Source organism: Lepisosteus oculatus, chromosome 14 (genome assembly GCF_040954835.1).
Source record: "Lepisosteus oculatus isolate fLepOcu1 chromosome 14, fLepOcu1.hap2, whole genome shotgun sequence".
In the NCBI taxonomy this organism is placed as follows: domain Eukaryota; kingdom Metazoa; phylum Chordata; class Actinopteri; order Semionotiformes; family Lepisosteidae; genus Lepisosteus; species Lepisosteus oculatus.
Window position 1 is genome coordinate 32,600,304 of NC_090709.1, and position 21,047 is coordinate 32,621,350.

Consider the following 21,047-nt stretch of genomic DNA (forward strand, 5'->3'; position numbering starts at 1 on the left):
TTCTCAAGAGAGTAAGGTGTAAGGAGTGTGGCTGGGTGGTCTAAGTGCTGGGTTTGTGCTCCATTTTCTTCGCTGGGTTAGGTTTGAATCTTGCCACTGCTAAGTGTTGGTGGGTTAAGACCTTCCTTCTATTGCGACGTCAATGGGTAAAAGCTTTGCTTGGCAGTCTGTCGAGAGACTGAACTAGGTGTTTCAAGATAGTCTTTGTCAGCTTAACATCAAGGCATAAAAAAACCTCATTTTGTGTTCCCAACAGCAATGCTCTTTGGTCCCTTCAGCATTATGCAGGGAACAACATCTGCCGTGATCACTTTTGAGTCAGTGTGAATCGTAGTGTGCCGCAATTGTTTTTAAAATTGGTTCTGTAGTGTAAGAAAAACTGGCCGTTCAGGGACGCCAAATATGTAACTGTAGTGGCTCTCTGAAGGCACCAGTTCTGTAGGGTTTGGGCATTTACTGAGACAATTATTTATTGTAGCAGTAAATCACAAAGTTGATTCTTTTGATGGCTTTAGAGTCCAACCATGCGACATAACTCAAACAACGCACACACACAGGTGCTAATACACGAGGATACATTTATTAATACATAGAATATGCATGTAAACCTAACAGATCTTATCGAGAGGGTTATCAGAATACAAAAGATATATATTCAATCAGTTACAAAGTGTTACACATATCAAGAGGACATACGTTCAGTATATCATTCATTAAGACCGTTTCGTAAAGTGAACTTGGTTACAACTTCTACATTAGATACTCAAAACAAGTACATAACTCTTAGGAATTAAATTGATATCAACTGGTTTGGATAACAATGGAATTCTCGAGCTGTAATGCAGTGAAGTTGAATACTCATCCAATTTCTGGGGATTCAGATCTCCTGCGGGCACAAACAAACAGTTGCAGGCTGTTGCTGTCCAATCCGCGCTCTCTGGCTCGGTGCCAGGCTGTGCTGTGCGGCTTGTGACGGTGCACTGCTGATGCTCACTGTTGGCTTTAACTAGCAAAGTTTGTGCACAGGAGAAAAGATGACTGTGGGTCCCAGAAAGTCAGGAAGAGGACCGGTTCGTTCCTGATGAAGAGCTAGTTCTGAATAGTGATTCAGCTGTCCACAGTTCCGACCTGTTCACGAGGCCTGCTGCTGGTTACTCTCTGGCAACCTCCACTCTAGACTCTTAGAACAAAGGAAAGTTCTGGCACTCGGACACACTGGCCGTTCCGTGGTTGTCCGAGCTGAGTCTCAGGATGGTCAGGAGGCACGCTGCGAGAATGTCCTGCCCTTGGGAGCCTTCTGCTCCTGGGCCGTCCTGCCCTGGAATTCTCCTTTGAATTCCCTTTAGAACAGTCCACAGAATCCTCTCCAGAATCTTACTGAATCTCCCTGAATCTTACTGAATCTCTCAGGCTCTCTGTGTTGCCTGTTTTTACCTGGAGGAACTTCAGCTCGTTGATTGGCTGAAAGTTCCATGGGCATCAGAGTCCCACGTGGGTTACTCGGCCCTACCAGCCCCTGATTGGTTGATCAAGGTGAAATATGAGTCACTTACTCCTGACACTTAGGAATGCAGTCCAGATGTCCAACTGGCACTCCCTAGACAGATAGGCACCAATGGATGACCATTGATCATGATAGCCAGGCTTAGCTAAGTGCATCCCCTTTGGGAGCTGTCCTTATCAGGAACCTTAAATCAGCCTGCATGAATAGTTTCTCTGTGGCTGCACCACAGAGATGAACACAGAAATGGGGCCTCATTTGGGAAGGCTCAGAACACTTAATTCTTTCTTATTAATAAGCCTCGCCGCTACAGTAGGCATGGTGCATTTGTCTGTGAAACTTGAATGCTGTGCTTTTTCACGCAGAATCATCGGCAGGAGCAAAGCTTATTCAATCTTTGCGCACAGCGCTCCATCAGAAATACTTTGTCCAAGTTTTGAAGAGATTGTGGGATTCTCTGCACACGCTCACATCGCGTACCTCAGACAACACCACCATTCGATGGGAAATTGATTCTACTTCTTGCAGTTGTTCCTGTGGTTGTGATAGTTACAAAGTTGCACTTTCCTCCACCTTCTGCTATAGTATTCATTGGGTGAGCTTCATCAATTGGCTCAGAAAGGTCAACTGTGCTTCGGAAAAAATCAGCAACAGTGTCTTTATTTTGTCGGTGAGTATGGCTGTCTTTTAAAGCACATGAAAAACACGAGTTTGTGGATTTCTCCAAATAGCAACGAATTCAGCTGTGCAGAGCCTTACTGCTTTCAGAGGGTCTTTTACCGACGCTGCTGTAGTAGAGAAGTGACATAATCACAAACGCAACCATTTGTGCTGGCTGTTTAACTAAGTATTAAGCTTTTTTAACTATCACATGATTTTAACTAATTTAACATCATCTCCAGAAGAGCACCTTGCACTGCTCACTGAGCTGATGTATGTGCCCATTTCTCAAAAAATTAAATATCATCTGAACTGATTTTTTTCTACTTTAAATGCTTTCCTACTCTTTTAATATTTCAGTTAAATCTTTTATTTTGAAGTACTTTCCATTGATATTAATCCTAGTCCCGATGAATGATTCTGGGACATGGTGCGTCTTGAATAATGTTCTTATAGGTTTCAGTTTGGAAAAGTGCGCTCTCCAGAAGCTACCGAAACCTCTAATGGTCACACAAAGCTTAATGCAATAGCAACGTTTGGGGTTGAAAAAGAATATAACTTGCTATGAATATGAACACTGTTCCAGGAGGCGTGTAAGGACTATTTTGGCTCAGATCACCAATTTACCTTACATTTCTGATCCATTAATATCGCTATTGAATGCTTAAGGAAGGTCCTGGCAATACTTCTTGAGATCTTCTTTAGAAAAATTAAAAAAATATATATTTCCAGTACTAAACAAAAAGTAAAAAATACTGATTACGTGCAACTGATAAAATCTCTCTTCCAGGGACGTTGTAGCTACATGCAAATTACAATGGAAAACTTTATCAGCTTTAAAAGTTTCTTTTGCATTTATAAGACGATCAGCATGACACTCAAAACATACCTGTATTCAGTAAGCGGTGAGTCTGCTGGCTGAGCAAGTTGCCTCCTCTACACACAATAGCAGCCCTGACGCTAAGATAAATGAAAAGAAATTGCTTTTATTGGGCACTTTTCATATCCGATGAGCTTGACATCTCCCAAGGGCGATGGAGTTTTTTTGCGACACTGCTTTTCCCTTTTTTCTTCTTTCTGTACTCTGATGCAAAAAAAAAGAGAAATCATGTAAGGGAAAAATGTATTTTTTTCATGGAGAAAACGTGCACCAGGAATGTTTTGTTTTGAAGAAGTGATTTAACATGATACATGACCTAATTTACTAGAGTAAATGCTCACACTGCAAGGTCTGCTTTACTACAAGAGAGAAGTAGAGTGAAAGATGTCATAATTGCACTGCGTTGTTGAAGAAAGCATCTTTTTCTTTGAATTCTAAATCAATCAGAATTTCAAAGTGAAACACAAACCCTTTGTCTGTATTAAAGAGATGATATTTTAAAACTGATAAAAATGTAGAAAACACGTTTCTCACTTAGAAATTTAGGATGGGATTATTACTATTACTAGTAATTACTAGTTGCAGTGCTGAACTCACCATGGTGCAATTCAGTTACATGATTGGCCAGTGGTTTCATGGATAACGCGTCTGATTTTGCATCATGAGATTGGAGGTTCGACTTCTACCGGGTTCGTGTGTTTTTAAATCAGGCTACTCAGAAATAGAAGTCCATTATGTGAATGAACCGCACCTGAAAGCAAACGTTGGTCAGGTTTCCTTCTTTCCAGCATGAAATAGCAAATCGTTACAAAAAGCACCAGCTAATGTCCAATAGCATTAGTCATTTTAATTAACATGAATATACTGTAAGGTCTTGGTACATGGGATTGGATTTCATCCACAATTTAAAAAAGGGCAAATTATATTTATAGGCTTCAGACACATTTTAATACAAAAGTGACCTAAAACTCTGTAACTTTCAGGTTAGTTTGAACCTGTAATGAAAAAGGGGCCTGAAACTTCCATTCTGTGATGTAACTGTCTCTAAAGTCGGACGTGATGTTTCACGGATGTGCAGTGTGCCTTTTCTCTTGTCATGTTCAAAATGACTTGCTGTGTAATTTCCTGAATGCGTGTCCTGTACTGCTCTGTTATTTCATTTAGATTATCTATGTGGTGTACAGATAAAACCAAACGGCATGGTCTAATTCCTGGGTTCGGCACCAGCTGAACCTGAACATACATCATCCGATCTCAACATGATTTGAACACACAACCTTTTGATGTGGTATCAGATGCACTACCATCACACCACTCCCCATAAGTGCTTTTAATTCCCCCAAGGAGAAAAATATTTTTTTTCATTCTCTCCTGTGAGAAGCACCGCTCTTCCAACGAGGGTCTCTTCTTCCCAGACCACAGATTATTTTTCCTGTCTGGCTCTCACACAGAGGGCAGACACACTGTCTCCACTAATGTGTTTACTACATCTATAGATCTGACCCCCTTACAGCCCTGATATTACTGGACAGGATCCCATATTGAGCAGTATTTCTCGCGTTCTGAACTTACAGTGTGTACACAATGTACTTTATACACAAAGTAAGTGTTTTCGTAACTCTTGGACGTTTTGTCAAAATGTTACTGGCATGCCAAAATCGCCCCCTCAACTGAACAGTCCCACCCCCCTCAGTTTTGGATAAATTGTCAATGGTCAGATAACTAGACTAACCCCGAATTCACAGTTACTACATCAGACTGTTTAATGTGCAGGAGGGCTATCTGTCCAGGAACAGCACGTTACATAGTGTCTATGTTTTGGGGTGTCAACATTATTATGACCTTATTTGCTCAGGTGGACCAATGCCTTGCAGTAGTTTATCCTTATACTTACAATCGTTATATAACTAGGACTGTAGTTATAGAAGTTTCTACTTTCTGTTGGTTTTACAATGATTTCTTAATGATTCAGAACCTCGTTACCGTTGATGTTGTTGCAAAAATGAACACATATGGTTGATGCTCCAGGCAAAAATAATCACGTGAGTTCTGATGAACGTGGAACTGTTCTTCATCACTAAATACCAGATTGCTTGTCGTTATCTTCTAACATGAAATACTAATCAGTGGCATGCTTGCGAGAATTCACTTGGATGGTTGCAATGGCTCCATTTAAACCGAAATATCACTACCCCCCTCAGGATTTCAGACCCCCTACAGATCATTCCCCTGGCGCCAGTCCTGGGTATAATGATGAACATAGCTGCCTTGCAAGCAGTGAATCTGGGTGTGATTCCCACCTGACCCATCAACAAACCTTTTCCAATGAATCTTTGATCAATTTAAAAAAGTCTTGAAGCTGGTAGGCTAGGGAAGAAGCACTGTTTGAGTACACTGAGGAAAATGTGCTACTGTGCTGTGCTGCTCCAGTAGCGCAATTGGTCAGGTTGTGGTGCTTTTATAGTGGAGTTATACCGAGGTTGTGAGCTCAATCATCACGTGGAGTATGTTCTGTTTTCAGCTGCAGAAACGTGCTGTTGAATTTATGTCGGTTCTTGTGTTACTTTTTCCTCTCGATGGAGCTGTATTAATGCAGGCACACCTGCTTCCATGTCAAGTTATTTTATCGTTGCTTACAAACCAACACACTGCAGACACCTCTGATATTGTCACTGCTTGTGGGCCACGTGTTCCTGCTGTCAGCCTACCATGATAATACACCTATAGAAATATTACTGCTGTAATACAGGAGCGAAGAAACAAAACGAAAGCACACCAAGTTTAAAAAGGTCAAAATGTGTCAAAGCCCTTCCTCGAGGAGAATGGGGTTCAAACCTACTTGTGCAGAGTATCATGTATTAAGAGGAGATTGCCTTAACCACTTGGCCACCTCCATACACACTTCAGCCCCCTCCGGACATGAGTTGCCTCTTTCCCCATACTCAAGAGTAATTTTCCTCTTCCACCTACAATTTCAACATTTACCTTGTGAGATGTCAAACCACAGAGCCTGTGCTGCGCTTCAGTGTTAGCTGTAGTGGACACCCCATTGAACATAAAAAGCATATTGAACTCCTTGGACATAAGCCATTTCTCGTCACTTGCTCAGCGAGCAGGCTCAGCGCACACTGAATGCAGGTGTCTCAGAGCAATTGAGATGTGTCCAAGTGGCTGTAAAAGGGATATCTGATGCCAGTGCCATGGCTTAGTTCTCCGACGGCAGGCATAGCGGCGCGCCGGTTGGAGTATTCTCGGTCGCATTTAATGGCAACGTCATGGCAACGTCAGCTCAAACCACCAAATGGAGACAGGCGTGCTGACAAGCTGACCCTGCTGATGCAGAATTAACACTAGGATGTGAGAATGCTGTGGCTTAGTTGGTTAGAGTGCCTGCCTAGTAAACAGGAGATCCTGGGGTTGAGTCTCAGTGGTGCCTGTCTTGCCACACAGTTTATCATTATGGAAAGCAACATCCTTCTACATTAAATTTAATGGAAGTGTTCATTTAATTTTAGAAAATTTGGACTGGGGCGATGTATTATTGTAGCGGCGCAAGCTCACAGTGGTGCACTTGAGGAATGCGGTACAAGGGCCAGTGGTACATTGGATAACGCATCTGATTACGGATCAGGAGACTGTAGGATCGTAATGCTCTTAAACCCAGTACCATAACCGTAGTGTGTTCAGTCCTACACAACCTTTCTATCGACTGAATAAGCCTCCTGTTCCATCTCCATCTTCTTCCCACACATTCCGGCTATTTCAGCACCGTTATTGTTGGACCACAGTCACAGATACGTAAGGGACACTATTCTGAAGAACCGTCTTAAATAAATAACGTTGCAAAAGGTAACAATAATGTTTTCTTAACGTAACCTTACATTTGGGCGTACAATACAATTTTCTGTACCCTCAAATAAAACAAAATCTTACTGCTTTCTCCTGAGAAACACAAGTGTAGTGTTAAATCACAATAAATAATACAACAAATATACTAAACTAACACCCAGATGTGACAACACACAGCTATGACAGAACACATTGAAGACTTAAAAGCCCTTTAAATTTTTATTTCCTTAATTTCCATTCTCTTCCCTCCCCAGGATAACTGAAAACTAACTATAATAAAGACTGTATATGCATTACTTGTAATACAGCTACTAATAAAAATATACATGGAAGATATACATAATAATTAATAAATAACACTTTTATTAGTAAATACGTGTAATGATAACATTCATTGTGAATATTTGTGGTGTCTGGAAAGCAATTTTAGTTAAATATAATAATAATTTTCAAGCAAGTGGTGCATAAGCTTGTTACTTAATGAGTACATTATTTCCATTACATTCAAGACAGTTCTAATGTGATCGATTGTTCTGCTTAGTCCGCTACTGAGTAGCTTAAAACCTATGAAGAGGTGGTTTAAGCTAGACTCCTAATGCAGTAACATCTAACGGGCAGCAGCTGTTATTTTAGGTTTGTTGCAATTGAGAACAGGTTTAGTACAGAGCTGCTGACAAATTTCAGTGGAGTTTATTGTATAAGGGTTTATTGCAATTGACCCATTGTAGCTACCAATCAGCAGCAAGGAAAAACAAACTTCACTTGTGCCTTTTAAAAAAAGGGAAACAGAGTAGTAGTTTATGTGGTAATTTCAGGTACAATGTAAGAACTAAAGTTATCTACTCCCATAGTAATGCGTGGGGTCCTATAAATAGAAAAAAAACAATTTTAACCCGAAAACACAACAAACACAAAACAAGAAGTCTTCCAGGAACCCAGGTAAATCCCTGTAGTAGTCTAACAACTACAAAAAAAAAAACAAATGCAACAACTTCAAAAGAAAAAGAACATTAAAAACAAATCTAGGGAACAACAAAAACACAGAGTCTAATTCGAGAGCTTTTTCAAGTCTTCAGTGCTCCTCTCGTCTCAGTAGACCTCTCTCATATATTTGTGTACAGGTCAGCTGGAGGTACACAGCTGATGGTAATTTAAGTAGGGAGCTGCGTCAGAATGCATGGGCTTCAAAGGAAAAAGTCAAGGTTTATTCCATGCTGAAAAGAGAAGGAAACACAATGTTTCAGCTGTGGAGCCTTATTTGATTGTGACTCGAAGTAAACCTTTACTTCTTCGTTTGATGTTAATTTATCTCCATCAGATACCTAATAATATCTTAACTTGACAGTTGCTTTCAGTAGCTAAAGACGCTGCTCCAGGTGAGGCTCGAACTCACAACCTCGGCATAACTTCGCTGTGCACTGCTGTATAAGTACCGCGCGCTGACCGATTGCGCCACTGGAGCTGTGCAAAGTGTGCTCCTCATACAGACTGACGCTGCAGAAACACAGGGTGAAAACGGTTTCGGTTGTGGATCCATCTATACATGGGGAACACTGAAATAGCAAGGAGAATACAAGAAAAGAAACTGAAAGAATTGTGCTAACAGCAAAGGGGGACGGAGGGAGGTGGTCGGACAAGTAAATCAGCCTGGTAGATTGTTTGTAGCGACATTTTTGAGTCAATCGGCACACTGATTTCTCTTCATGTGCCTTGAACTGTGCAGTTTGTATTTTCGTTGTAGATAGGTTTCTTCAGAAGTCCAGTAAATTGACAATAATGGAGAACTAGCTGACGCACCCCGTCGTGAAGACCCTCTGTAAGGTGATTACACGTTTCATTTTCAAGTCGCCTCCTTTACACTCAATTGCTTCCTCGACACTGAGAGAACATGAGAAATGGCTTCAATTTCAATGTGAAGCGCAGTTCAGGCTCGATGGCTTCACATCTCCAATCAATCAAATAAAATTGCAGTGAAGCGATCTAAATAAGACTCTGAAGTACTGGGAAAGATGATTATTTTGAGCGTGCCTCCCAGGGTCTGCTACGAGGCTGAAGTTGGCTTCTTATTCGCCAGCTTCTTATGCGTGTTTTTCGTTCCACCTTAAATGCTGCTGCTGTGATGTTATGTCGCCTTTCGCCTGTAGATGGCTCTCTTCGATCAGTACTAATCCGGCTGGAAAACTGTAGACATCTTCACTGAAAGGGAATATCCAAATAGCGACTGTCCAAACTATATTTTTGTATGGAATATATTTCAGAAAATCGCAAACCAATTTTAAAAACTCACCATAACACGGACTTACACTGGGAAAAAGTGATTGCACTTTCTGCTTATTTCTACGGCCTCCCCCCTGATTATGAAAATGTCTCACAGTTCTGACACTGATGTGTGAAAGACAATGTAACAGACTATCAAAATCCTGAAGTACAAACAATTTTAATGCACCAGTTTTTTAAATATGACCCTCTGATCTTGGCATGTCAGAATACATTGGGAAAAATTATGGCACGAATTGCAATGTCACGCATTGTTGAGAATATCACTGACCTTGCCGATATTTGCAGGGGATACGAATGTTTTGCACATGTTGAACTACAACATGTAAAAATTGAGCTCCTTAGTCAATATCACTGGGAATGTCCAATAATGACGTACATCAGTAGCCTCAAAGAAACTTAGACTCACACATGGAGTTTTATCTTTGTATGGAGATTGGGAGAATTAATTTATACTCTCGTTGCTCATTAGCTAAATTATTTTAAAAATATGACTCAGATTTGTTTGAGAAACTTGTAATTGCCTTAAAGAGAGTCTTCTTGAAGATGTGCACCAGCTAGCTCTCCACTGTCAATTGACAGGACTTGAGAAGAAACTGTTCTCATACAACCAACATACAAATTACACATCTTAAGGAACATGAAGAGAAATCCATGTACTAAACAACATAAAACTGTCGCTGCAAATTATCACCAAGCTGTTTTATGTATCTGACCACCTCTTTCCTACTTTGCAGCGAGCACAATTCTTTCTGTTTCTTCATTGCTATTTTACTGTCTCTTTCCCCCATGCGGAGATGGATCCACAGCCGAAACTTTAGGTCGGTTCCTGTTACTCTGTCCGATTGAAAGAGCTGTATGAAAGGCACTCCCATCTCTGCAGGAAAGTTATTGCTGCTCTCAACACAATATACTGCAGCCAAATGTGATAGCGATACTGTCACTGCCTGTGGGCCACGTGTTCCTGCTGCCAGCCTATTATGTCATGTTCATCCACACCCAGAAACATTACTGCTGTAGCACAAGAGTTATAGGTGCAGTTGATAGAGCAAGAATCTCTTAATCTCAGAACTGTGGGTTCAGTCCCCACATTGGGTTCCTCTGTGTCAGTTTGATCCCCCAAATCCTCCTAGCATGACCTGATGGTGTAACAGTGATACCCAGTACCCAGCGTAATTCAGCTTTCTTTCCACTTGATTCAGATTTTGATCTGAAATCATCGGCCGAACAAAAGTTTGTCTAAATCGAGGGAGATCTGCTCTCAATCAAGTATTAAACACTTCAGCATTTACTGTTTGAATACCGCACTTTGTCAAAACACTGCCGCTTCTTAAGCTAATAAGTAACGGTTTTTGAGCATGCATTGTATTGTTAATGCTTATATTAAAAAAGCATAAATTCACATAATGGAATTTTGACGGAACAAAGTAGTCCAGCCCCTTTACAACATTACATACCCACTGATTAAAGCTTAAAACTACAGTAGCAGGAGTAATAATAATGGCAAGAACATGTTTGGAGTTCGGCATTTCATTTATTCTGCGGAAACATCGTATCGGAATGAACTGCCTGAGATAAAAGAGTAATTGCAGCTTCAGATCATATTTTCCAGAGCATTGCATTGTTCTGTTCATGCTGACTACACGCTTTAAATTTGTAATTTACTGCAAGCGTTGCTTTTCCAGATTTTTCTGAAATTCCTCGCATTTGACTTGACTTGAACTTTATTGCCATATGTAACCGGTGCTGGTACAATGGAATTCTTACTTACAGAAAGTCTCTCGATTGTAAAACAAGTGTAAAAAAAACAAAACAAAGTGCAAACAGTGCATCAAGACAATGTACAAACAAACAATAGACAATGTGCAAGTAAACATGCAGACAGTTTGAATATAAACAATACAGACGTGTAAACAATGACTGGAGACGTACAATAAATAAATTAAAATGAGGTAGATGGTGATGGTGTAGGTGTGGTCCGAGGGGGATGGCTAAATGTGTTCGCCAGTCTCACTGCTTGTGGATAAAAGCTATTGAAGAATCTAGTGGTAAGTGTCCGTATGCTCTTATATCTCTTGCCTGAGGGCAGTGGGGTGAAGAGCTCATGCCCGGGGTGGTGACTGTCCTCTGTGATGGCCAGAATTCTACCACGGCAGCGGTCCTCATAGAGCTGTTTAATCTTGGTGAGACCGCAGCCGATGATCTTCTGGGCCATATTTACCATTCTCTGCAGTGCCTTTCTTTCTCGCGAAGAGGTGTTGCCATACCACACGGTGATCCCGTTGGTGAGGACGCTCTCGATAGTGCAGCGGTAGAAGTTCACCAACACATGTATTGGCATCCCCCATCGCTTGAGGCACCTCAAGAAATAAAGGAGCTGCTGAGCCTTCTTCATGATAGAGTCAGTGTTCACAGTCCAGGTTAGATCTTTAGAGATGTGAATTCCCAAAAACCTAAAGCTGGTGACTGTTTCCACTTCCGTTCCATCAATACTGAGTGGGCTGTGAGTGTGTGGCCTGTGTCTCCGAAAGTCCACTATTAGCTCTTTCGTTTTCTTTATGTTCAAGTCCAGGTTATTGCTATGACACCACCGAAGCAGCTGTACAACTTCATCCCTGTAAGTGGACTCGTCATCATCACTGATCAGTCCTATTATAGTGGTGTCATCGGCAAACTTAATGATGTGGTTGTTGCTGTGTCTTGCTGTGCAGTCGTGAGTAAATAGGGAGTACAACCTTGGACTCAGACAGCAGCCTTGTGGGGTTCCAGTGCTCAGGGTGAGTGGTGTTGATGTTTTATTGCCTATCCGCACCACCTGTGGTCTCTCGATAAGAAAGTCCAGCAGCCAGTTGCAGACAGAGTTGCACAGACCTAATCCCCTGAGCTTTGTCACCAGTTGACTGGGTATGATGGAATTGAATGCTGCACTGTAGTCCAAAAACAGCATTCTCACATACGAGTTCTTAGTGTCCAGGTGTTCCAAGGCTGTATGCAGAGCCAGGGAGACAGCATCATCCACTGATCTGTTGCTCTGGTAGGCGAACTGCAGGGGGTCCAGGGACTCTGTGATGGAGGAGTTGATGTGTGACAACACCAGCTTCTCCAGGCATTTTATCACCACAGATGTTAATGCTACTGGGCGGTAATTATTCAGGCATGCCACTTTAGTCTTTTTGGGGGTTGGAACAATAGTGTTTTTTTTAAAGCAGAGCCAGCACTAAAATATTTCATTCCCGTCGCTGAATACATCGTGGAAACGGTATTTGCAACGGAATGCTGTCACACATGAAACCTTTTTGTTTTTCGGTTCTGAAGTTTGAAAATGAAAATAAAACGGGGGTCACCTCATAGGCTTGAAAGAAGTCCAAGCAGCATAAAAACCCACGAATTCTCACAAATTGTGTTGCATTGTGCTGCACCTTTCTTCTGCTGCTTTTTAAAATCAGCCTTAAACATTTGAATGCATACCTTACTGCTGCTAATCACATTCACGTGTTTACGAAGCTTTTTTCTGTCCGTTATGTTTTTGCTAAGCAGTTTCTCCATTTTCCTCGTACTGTGATTGTGAGTGAGCACAACAACACTGAAACAGTGTAAAGACAGATAAAAAAGTCAGGGTAAAACGCCTGACTGTCGGGAGTGGGATTTGAACCCGTGCCTCTATTTGGAGAGCGAAGCACAAAGCTTAAAAGACATGAAGCTGTGAATTTGCTGTTTTAAACTGCTTGGCTATCCTGAAAAATGTGTGCTGATTGTACCAGTCGCATCCGATTTTCCGTTACTTTAGAACGATTGATATGACTGGACGAACACAATTTATGGCGTTTAGCATGACATGGAAAACAGTACCGGAGCATTCGGGTCTGGACTACCAGACTCAGAAACAGTTTTTACCCCCACACTATCAAACTATTAAACTCACAGCCTCTCTCACTCTCTCCTCACCTCTCACCTACGATCTGAAACTCACAGTGCCTTCTTTCTTACCAAAAACCCAAACACACATTGAAAATCTACCTCTCCCATACATGTCAAAAGCTCACTCCCCATCATTTCTATCCCTTTATTTCATTCTTTTGATGCATGTTTTTGCACATAACCTGTTACCTTTTTGTTTTTTTTGCACACTGCCTGGTGTTGTTTTTTGCACATCGGCTGTTGTCTCTTTCTTTTGTTATACTATTGTATTGTTGTTGTGTTTTTTTCTTTGTACTACTTATGTCCGAGAGCTAGCTAAATACCATTTCGTTATTCCATATACCTGCGTATGAGTATAATGACAATAAACTTGAACTTTTAACTTGAATTTGAACTTGAACTTGACATAGTCTTGCAGGCAGTATATTATTTTAGCGTTTACTCGTATAAAAAAACATGGTCTTCTCGTTCCTAAGTCAGATTTTTAGTGCTTTCGAACGTTACTTCCAACCTGGACTGACAGCTCACCAGATCTGTTTGTGATCAGACCATGGAGTCAGGGGCTGTACCAAGCGCACGTTCCTTCCCAATGCTGAGGCGATCATTCAGAAGATGGGTGTGAAGAGAGATAAGCTTTGTCGACTAAAAAACAAGGCAGGATATGCACGAATACTAATCACTGGCGACAGTTATGCTCTCTTACTATTGAGATCCCTACATTGCAAGTTTTTTTAAGACTTTGAAACTAAAGGAAAGCGGTGACAGATGAAACAGGCACAGGTGGGGCTTGAACCCACGCTCTTCAGTTTACGAGGCCAACGCCTTACCACTTGGCCAACGCGCCTTTGAGTAAGCATGGGAAGAAGGTTGTTCAAATTATTTTTTTCTGAATCTGGTTTACATCGCCTGGATGCAGCAACAACAATAAAAGGTATACTTGTCCTTAAACTCGGACGTGATGTTCTGCAGACATGTGCACAATGTCCTGTTTTCTTGCAGTGTAGACATTTTGCTGTTCACGCTCCGCATTCATCTGCTTTGTGCGTTGTTAGTCCGCACCTGTAACATGTAATGTCAGCCGTCCCCTGTTCTTCTATTTCTCTAGCATGACTGTGTCCTGCTGCTCGGCTTTTGTTTGTAAAGTTTGAGCGAGCGCCCCGTTCAGTGTCACTTTGTCACTGTGGTCAGAAAGCATTCTTGATTCTGCTTGAGCTGCTTCATGAATTCTAGCGACTGTAAGAGCTCTTTTTAAAGTCAGCCCTTCCTCCTGCAGCAATTTATAGTCTCTTATGTGCACATTTTTCCACAAGTTGATCTCTTAACATGTCAGTTTCCAATACTCCAAAGTCACAAGATTTAGCCAATTCTCTTAGTGCAGTCACAAAAGCATCAACAGATTCGTCCTGAGACTAAGTTCTCTGCCTAAATTTATGCCGTTCCAAAACCACATTTCTCCGCGGTGTAAAGTAAGCGTCTAAGGCAGCTACAGTCTGTTCATATGTACCTTTTTCTCCAGGGAGATTGGCGAAAATCCGCTGCACGGGAGCCCCGATACAGTGCAGTAATGTAGCACGTCTCACAGCATCCTGAGCTTCTGTAGATCCACCGGCTATTTCAAAAAAAACTGTACGACTCCATCCATATCTTGTATTCCGTATACAAATCCGGAGCTACGAGGTTCAGTAGAAGCGGTGAAAAAAGCCGGGCATAAGCAAAGCTTCTCGGCGCGGCTGCCATATCTTCCAATGGGCAAGCTAAACGAACAGTCAGAAAATTCAAAAGTTCGTTTCTACCAGCAAGAGAACTAAAATCTGCAGTGTTCTGCTCGCTTTGAGTCCGTCAAGCACTCATCTCTCGTCGCCATAAATGTTGTGTATCTTAATAAAGAGACGTTTTAATATTATTTTAACTATTTTGTTAACTACACAGATCATGCCCTTACACCTTATATTCCTGCTTTCTACTCTCGTTCTGTTGTCTCGCGATGTCTACTCACTAAACTACATTTAGCATGACTTCTTGTTGCAGTTGAGCTCAAAGCTGGAGATGATCTCCATGTTCTACCGCACTAACTAGTCCGAAACGTAGTACACAGTACACACTTTTTAAGTGAAGTCAGGTTGTTAAAAAATTAAACCAGCGCCCTGTCACAGAAACGTACCCCAGTCTCCCGCGCAACAAGCGGGGGTACTCAGCACTATACTGTACTAACGAGGAGCGCTTGTCTGCAGCTGAGCGTCAGCTCTGTTTACTGTCGGCAGTCATTTCCTCATTTCCAAAGACTTTTTCACCTGCTCTCAACTTTTAAAGACGGTCATAAACGCTCAAGAAGTAATTAATGTCAGTTGGAAGTCTGTTTCTGTTGTCTCAGCTCTTGATAAAGACAAGCCGTGCGTGGGAGACTCCCTCCCTGAAGACGTTTGCCGTCACCCTGCGAGGGAGAAGAGCCATCAATCACCAAAGCAACCACTGAGACAGTTAACATTAAACACGTGAAATGCGAGATGTTGTGATTTTTTCCCCCGCTTAAGGCTTCTATCGATCCTACTCTAACGAGAAAGACCTCTTTATTAGAAGTGAGATTTTAGCAAACGTCTCCAGGGGTAACTGCGACCTGAACGCAACGGCATCTTGCCTGTGGTACTTATAATGAAGTATATATTTTATTTCTTTCTACTCGTTGATAAGAAAAAAAGTGAAATCATGTAATTAGGGATATGTCTTTTTTTCATGGGGAAAACTAGCCCGAGCAAAAGTTTAGAGCAGCGCTCAATAAAAATGATCAGAACCCGAAAGCGCTTTTTATGCGGATCAGTATATTCCGATACCACTGGTTCTGCAGAAGAAATAAGAAAAGCCGAACTCAAAGCAGAAACGTGTTGCCATTACGGGTACTCTGTCTGCAGCTGCTTTAAGATCTACTCACACCACGATGCCATTAAGGCTACCTAGTTAAAAAAAACATCGTCACCTTTTTGAACGTGATTATTAGACACCCGTTAAATCTCAACCGAGGTTTCTTGAGAGATCGTTCAGCGAGCGAGTAATAAAAAACTACTTCGCTTCCAACCTCTGCTGTCACTGTAAACTCGGACGTGATGTTCTGCAGATGTGCAGTGTGCCTTTCCTCTTGTCGTATTCAAGAGTACTCACTGTGTGAGCCTCTCACTGCGTGTCCTGTACTCTACTGTGATTTAATTTAGATAATGACGTGGAGTAGAGTGACAAGATCTTCTTGAACATTTTCGGTTTGTGAAATGAAACACTAAATACACTACTGTAAATACAAGTAATGGACATTTAAAATAACCACAGTACAGCTAGAAGAGTGAAAGATAAAAGACTATTTAGAATGACATTCACAATAGACTTAAGAATAGCACATCCGCCCGAACAGGGACTTGAACCCTGGGCCCTCAGATTAAAAGTCTGATGCGCCACCGACTGAGCTATCCGGGCTCTGAAAGAAAGTCACCACTGTCGGGATCCTCGCAAGTCACGTGTACCATTCCCAGTAGAATGAGTGAGAAATACAGCATGACATGGGTAGTTAAGGGGCTCCCACAGTCCATCTTTCCTCACATTACTGTTTTTTTTCAATAGCATTTTGACCTTTTTTCACATTCAGATTTTTTTCACATTTAATAAAATCTTTTAATCAACAACATTAAAAAGAAAACAAATGGAACATTTTTTGGAACAATAATTAAAAAAAAAACGTTCAATGCCTTGGTTGTATACTTGTGCACACCCTTTATAAAGGGAGTTGCAACAGTGCTGAAATTTAAAGAGCATTTCTGTAGAGAAAACAGCCTTGATGTTAAGCTTAGGGAGCCTGTCTTTTAGAAATTCTATTTCTTAACACCTTGCACAGCCTCCCGCCAGACTAACAAATATTTTTTTGGAGAAATTGACTCACACACCGGAAGACACTAACGTTTATTTACGTTAGAGCATGTGAATAACAGTTTAACCGAAAAAGGTTGTAATTGTGATTTTGTTAAAATTCAATAAATCGTCTATCAACAGTTAGAATTCATTTAGAAATTGTTTTATTTAATAAACTATAAGACAATTAAGAGAGTTTATAGGTCATATCCGTCGCTTATGTTCTTTTAACTCTAGCGTTCAGGATCCAAACCCAGGTGCGGACGATTGTGTTTCTTGAATCTCTTGTAATCATCAAAAGTCGATGTGTAGTCCTTCAGTACTTTCTCGAGTTGTGCCATGGATATTTTATACGATCAATACTTGTCATGCTCTTTTGCATTTTCCTTAACAAACGGAAAAAGTTCAAGGTGTGTTTATGGCTGTGCTTCACATCTACACGAGAGCAGTACAGGACACGGAGTGAGGAGTTCGTGAAGCTTTCAGTTTAGTGCTGAGTTCAGAAGGAGGATTCGCTCGCTGAATGATCAATCAAGAAATCCCGGGTGAGATTCAACAGGTGTTTTCTGCAACAGCCACGACAAGTGTGAAGCAATCTCTGGATTTCCTGACTTTGAACTAAATTATTAGTTCAAATAATTTAGGATTTAACAGAACTAAAAGAGGTACATTTAAAATAGCAGCGCAACCCTGCAGCACGTCGAGTTTAATTGTGTAAACTGCATTTAATTGTGTAAACCTGGCTCTCTCTGAACACGAGCAAAGAGTTCTCACTCAACAGAAGATTGCGATGCGAGTACTCTAATATAAAAGCACCTGGAGATACCAGGGATTGAACCCGAGACCTCATACATGCAAAGCATGCGCTCTAACACTGAGCTACATCCCCGATGATAAAGTTTATGGAACAGACTTAGAGATGTGCAAATGCTCACTGATCACACCACTCACGAAGAATGCCTGCAGTTTCCCACTTTCGCGTTTCTTCTACTACAGAGTAAATTCATAGGAATGAAGAAATAAGGAAGGAAAAATAATCGCATCGAAGCTTCAAGAGACTGGGCACAAATTAATCTGTTATTTTTGTATCCAGTTACATGGGCGACGGTGGTTGATTCCCAGACGGGGGAGTGCTTTTTTTCTACCTCCTTACTCGACTGTCTTTCAATTCTATTTTATTTGAAAGCTTTTTGCATCTTTTAAGTGCTCTTGATTAAACTATCCATAGAAAAACAGCAGTACTGATGATTTAACGCAAAAGGGTGAAACAACGCCCCAACCACAGGAATGGTAACAGGAAGGATCGTGTTCTTATTTAATATGTCCTTTTGAGATGTCTTGTCAATGCTCACAGGCGGTAGAGCTGAATAATTTACTTTTAGTGGTGTTTTTAAACAAAGATGGAACACGTTCTTTCTATACCAGGAGAAAAGGAGCAGACTTTACCTTTAAGTGGCAAAAATGACACCTTATCAAAGCTAATATTAATTAAAATGATATCACAACAAAGGATTTGAGCCTTGAGCTTTCATTGGACGTCTGTGTCTCCATAACTTTGTAGGTGAGAGAGAGGATTGTGATAATTTGTAAGGTCTTCTCGGAAGTGCGTTGGTGGTACAGGCGCCTTCCAAATAATTGAGTCAGGTTTGAATCCCAGCCAGTGCAAACCCGAATCTTTTCAAGATAATCTATGGTCCGCTAACACATCTTTTGAAACACTACAACAGGTAACACCCCGTGTGAAACATCGTGAGCATCTGTTAAACCTCTCTACCTACCCGTTCCTCACAGAGACATGACGAGGGTCTAAAGGGACATTTTGAGCCGTAGAAACATTTTATCATTCAGTAATTTCCTGTGCGGTCAGGCCAGTTCCACTTTAACTGCGCCCGACAACGGAGGTCGTTTTGAAAACAACGAGAGTAAAGGGACACTGCACGTCTGCAGAACATCACGTCCGAGTTTAAGGACAGCAAGAGATTGGAAGCTAGGGAGTTTCGGGTCTGTGTTTTTATTATAGGTTCAAGAAAATCTGAATACCTTTTCAAGAAGTATTTCAGAATCCCAGTCAAATCCAGTACAAATGCCGCATAGATCTGCATTGTACAATTAGTATACTGTTTGTCCATTGAATCAAACATGCCTTATGAAGCATTTCTAAAACAGGAGAGATTGTTAGGGAATGCGTCTTCCTGTAAAAATAAAATGACTTCAAGGGCACTATAAGCAGAGGTGCTCTACAGGAAAAACTATTGCCAGAGATGCCAAAGAGGTCGAGATTTCACCACATGAGAGAAAGCATCTCAGAAAATGAAGTTGCGGTCGTTTCCACGCGTTATAAAACCACTAGGTCAAACAACAAGAGCTGAAGAGCCGCTGTTGAGAGTAACACGGCCGAGCGCTCTAAGGAGCTGGCTTAAACCTCCAGTCTCTTCAGGAGCATCTGTTGGAGTTGCACTGCTACAGCGCATCTCCTTGTTAAGTATCCCTTTTATTGTTGTTGCTGCCTCCAGGCGATGTAAACCAGGTTCAGAAAAAAATAATTTGAACAACATTATTCTCCTCTTTATTTGAAGGCGCAGTGGCCAAGTGGTAAGGCGTCGGTCTCGTAAACCGAAGATCGTGGGTTCAATCCCCACCCGTACCTGTTTCGTTTGTCTCCGCTTACCTTTAGTTTCAAAGTCTTCAAAAAAATGTAGGAGTCTCAATAGTAAGAGAGCATAACTGTCGCCAGTGATTAGTGTTCATGCTTATCCTGCCTTGTTTTTTAGTCGACAAAGCTTGTCTCTCTTCACACCCATCTTCCAAATGATCGCCTCAGCATTGGGAAGGAACCTACGCTTGGTACAGCCCCCCACTCCATGGTCTGATCACAAACAAATCTGGTGAGCTGTCAGTCCAGGTTGGAAGTAACGTTCGAAAGCACTAAAAATCTGACTTAGGAACAAGAAGACCATGTTTTTTTATACGAGTAAACGATAAAATAATATACTGCCTGCAAGACTATGTCAAGTTCAAGTTCAAATTCAAGTTAAAAGTTCAAGTTCAAGTTTATTGTCATTATACTCATACGCAGGTATATGGAATAACGAAATGGTATTTAGCTAGCTCTCGGACATAAGTAGTACAAAGAAAAAAACACAACAACAATACAATTGTATAACAAAAGAAAGAGACAACAGCCGATGTGCAAAAAACAACAACAGGCAGTGTGCAAAACAACAAAAAGGTAACAGGTTATGTGCAAAAACATGCATCAAAAGAATGAAATAAAGGGATAGAAATGATGGGGAGTGAGCTTTTGACATGTATGGTAGAGGTAGATTTTCAATGTGTGTTTGGGTTTTTGGTAAGAAAGAAGGCACTGTGAGTTTCAGATCGTAGGTGAGAGGTGAGGAGAGAGTGAGAGAGGCTGTGAGTTTAATAGTTTGATAGTGTGGGGGTAAAAACTGTTTCTGAGTCTGGTAGTCCGGACCCGAATGCTCCGGTACTGTTTTCCATGTCATGCTAAACGCCATAAATTGTGTTCGTCCAGTCATATCAATCGTTCTAAAGTAACGGAAAATCGGATGCGACTGGTACAATCAGCACACATTTTTCAGGATAGCCAAGCAGTTTAAAACAGCAAATTCACAGCTTCATGTCTTTTAAGCTTTGTGTTTCGCTCTCCAAATAGAGGCACGGGTTCAAATCCCACTCCCGACAGTCAGGCGTTTTACCCTGACTTTTTTATCTGTCTTTACACTGTTTCAGTGTTGTTGTGCTCACTCACAATCACAGTACGAGGAAAATGGAGAAACTGCTTAGCAAAAACATAACGGACAGAAAAAAGCTTCGTAAACACGTGAATGTGATTAGCAGCAGTAAGGTATGCATTCAAATGTTTAAGGCTGATTTTAAAAAGCAGCAGAAGAAAGGTGCAGCACAATGCAACACAATTTGTGAGAATTCGTGGGTTTTTATGCTGCTTGGACTTCTTTCAAGCCTATGAGGTGACCCCCGTTTTATTTTCATTTTCAAACTTCAGAACCGAATAACGAAAATGTTTCATGTGTGACAGCATTCCGTTGCAAA

General features: G+C 41.3%; 1 protein-coding gene and 3 non-coding genes across 4 annotated transcripts in view; 2 read left to right on the top strand and 2 right to left on the bottom strand.

Annotated features, from left to right (window-relative positions):
* LOC138242549 (antigen WC1.1-like) overlaps nt 1–21,047 on the top strand; it is a 621,195-nt gene that overhangs the window by 364,821 nt on the left and 235,327 nt on the right. The window lies entirely within an intron of this gene.
* On the bottom strand, nt 8,259–8,352 carry trnai-uau (transfer RNA isoleucine (anticodon UAU)). The gene is made up of 2 exons: nt 8,315–8,352; nt 8,259–8,294 (listed from the first exon to the last, which is right to left on the bottom strand). It is a non-coding gene; the product is annotated as a tRNA-Ile (tRNA).
* On the bottom strand, nt 16,472–16,544 carry trnak-uuu (transfer RNA lysine (anticodon UUU)). Its single transcript has one exon. It is a non-coding gene; the product is annotated as a tRNA-Lys (tRNA).
* On the top strand, nt 19,549–19,620 carry trnat-cgu (transfer RNA threonine (anticodon CGU)). The gene has a single exon. It is a non-coding gene; the product is annotated as a tRNA-Thr (tRNA).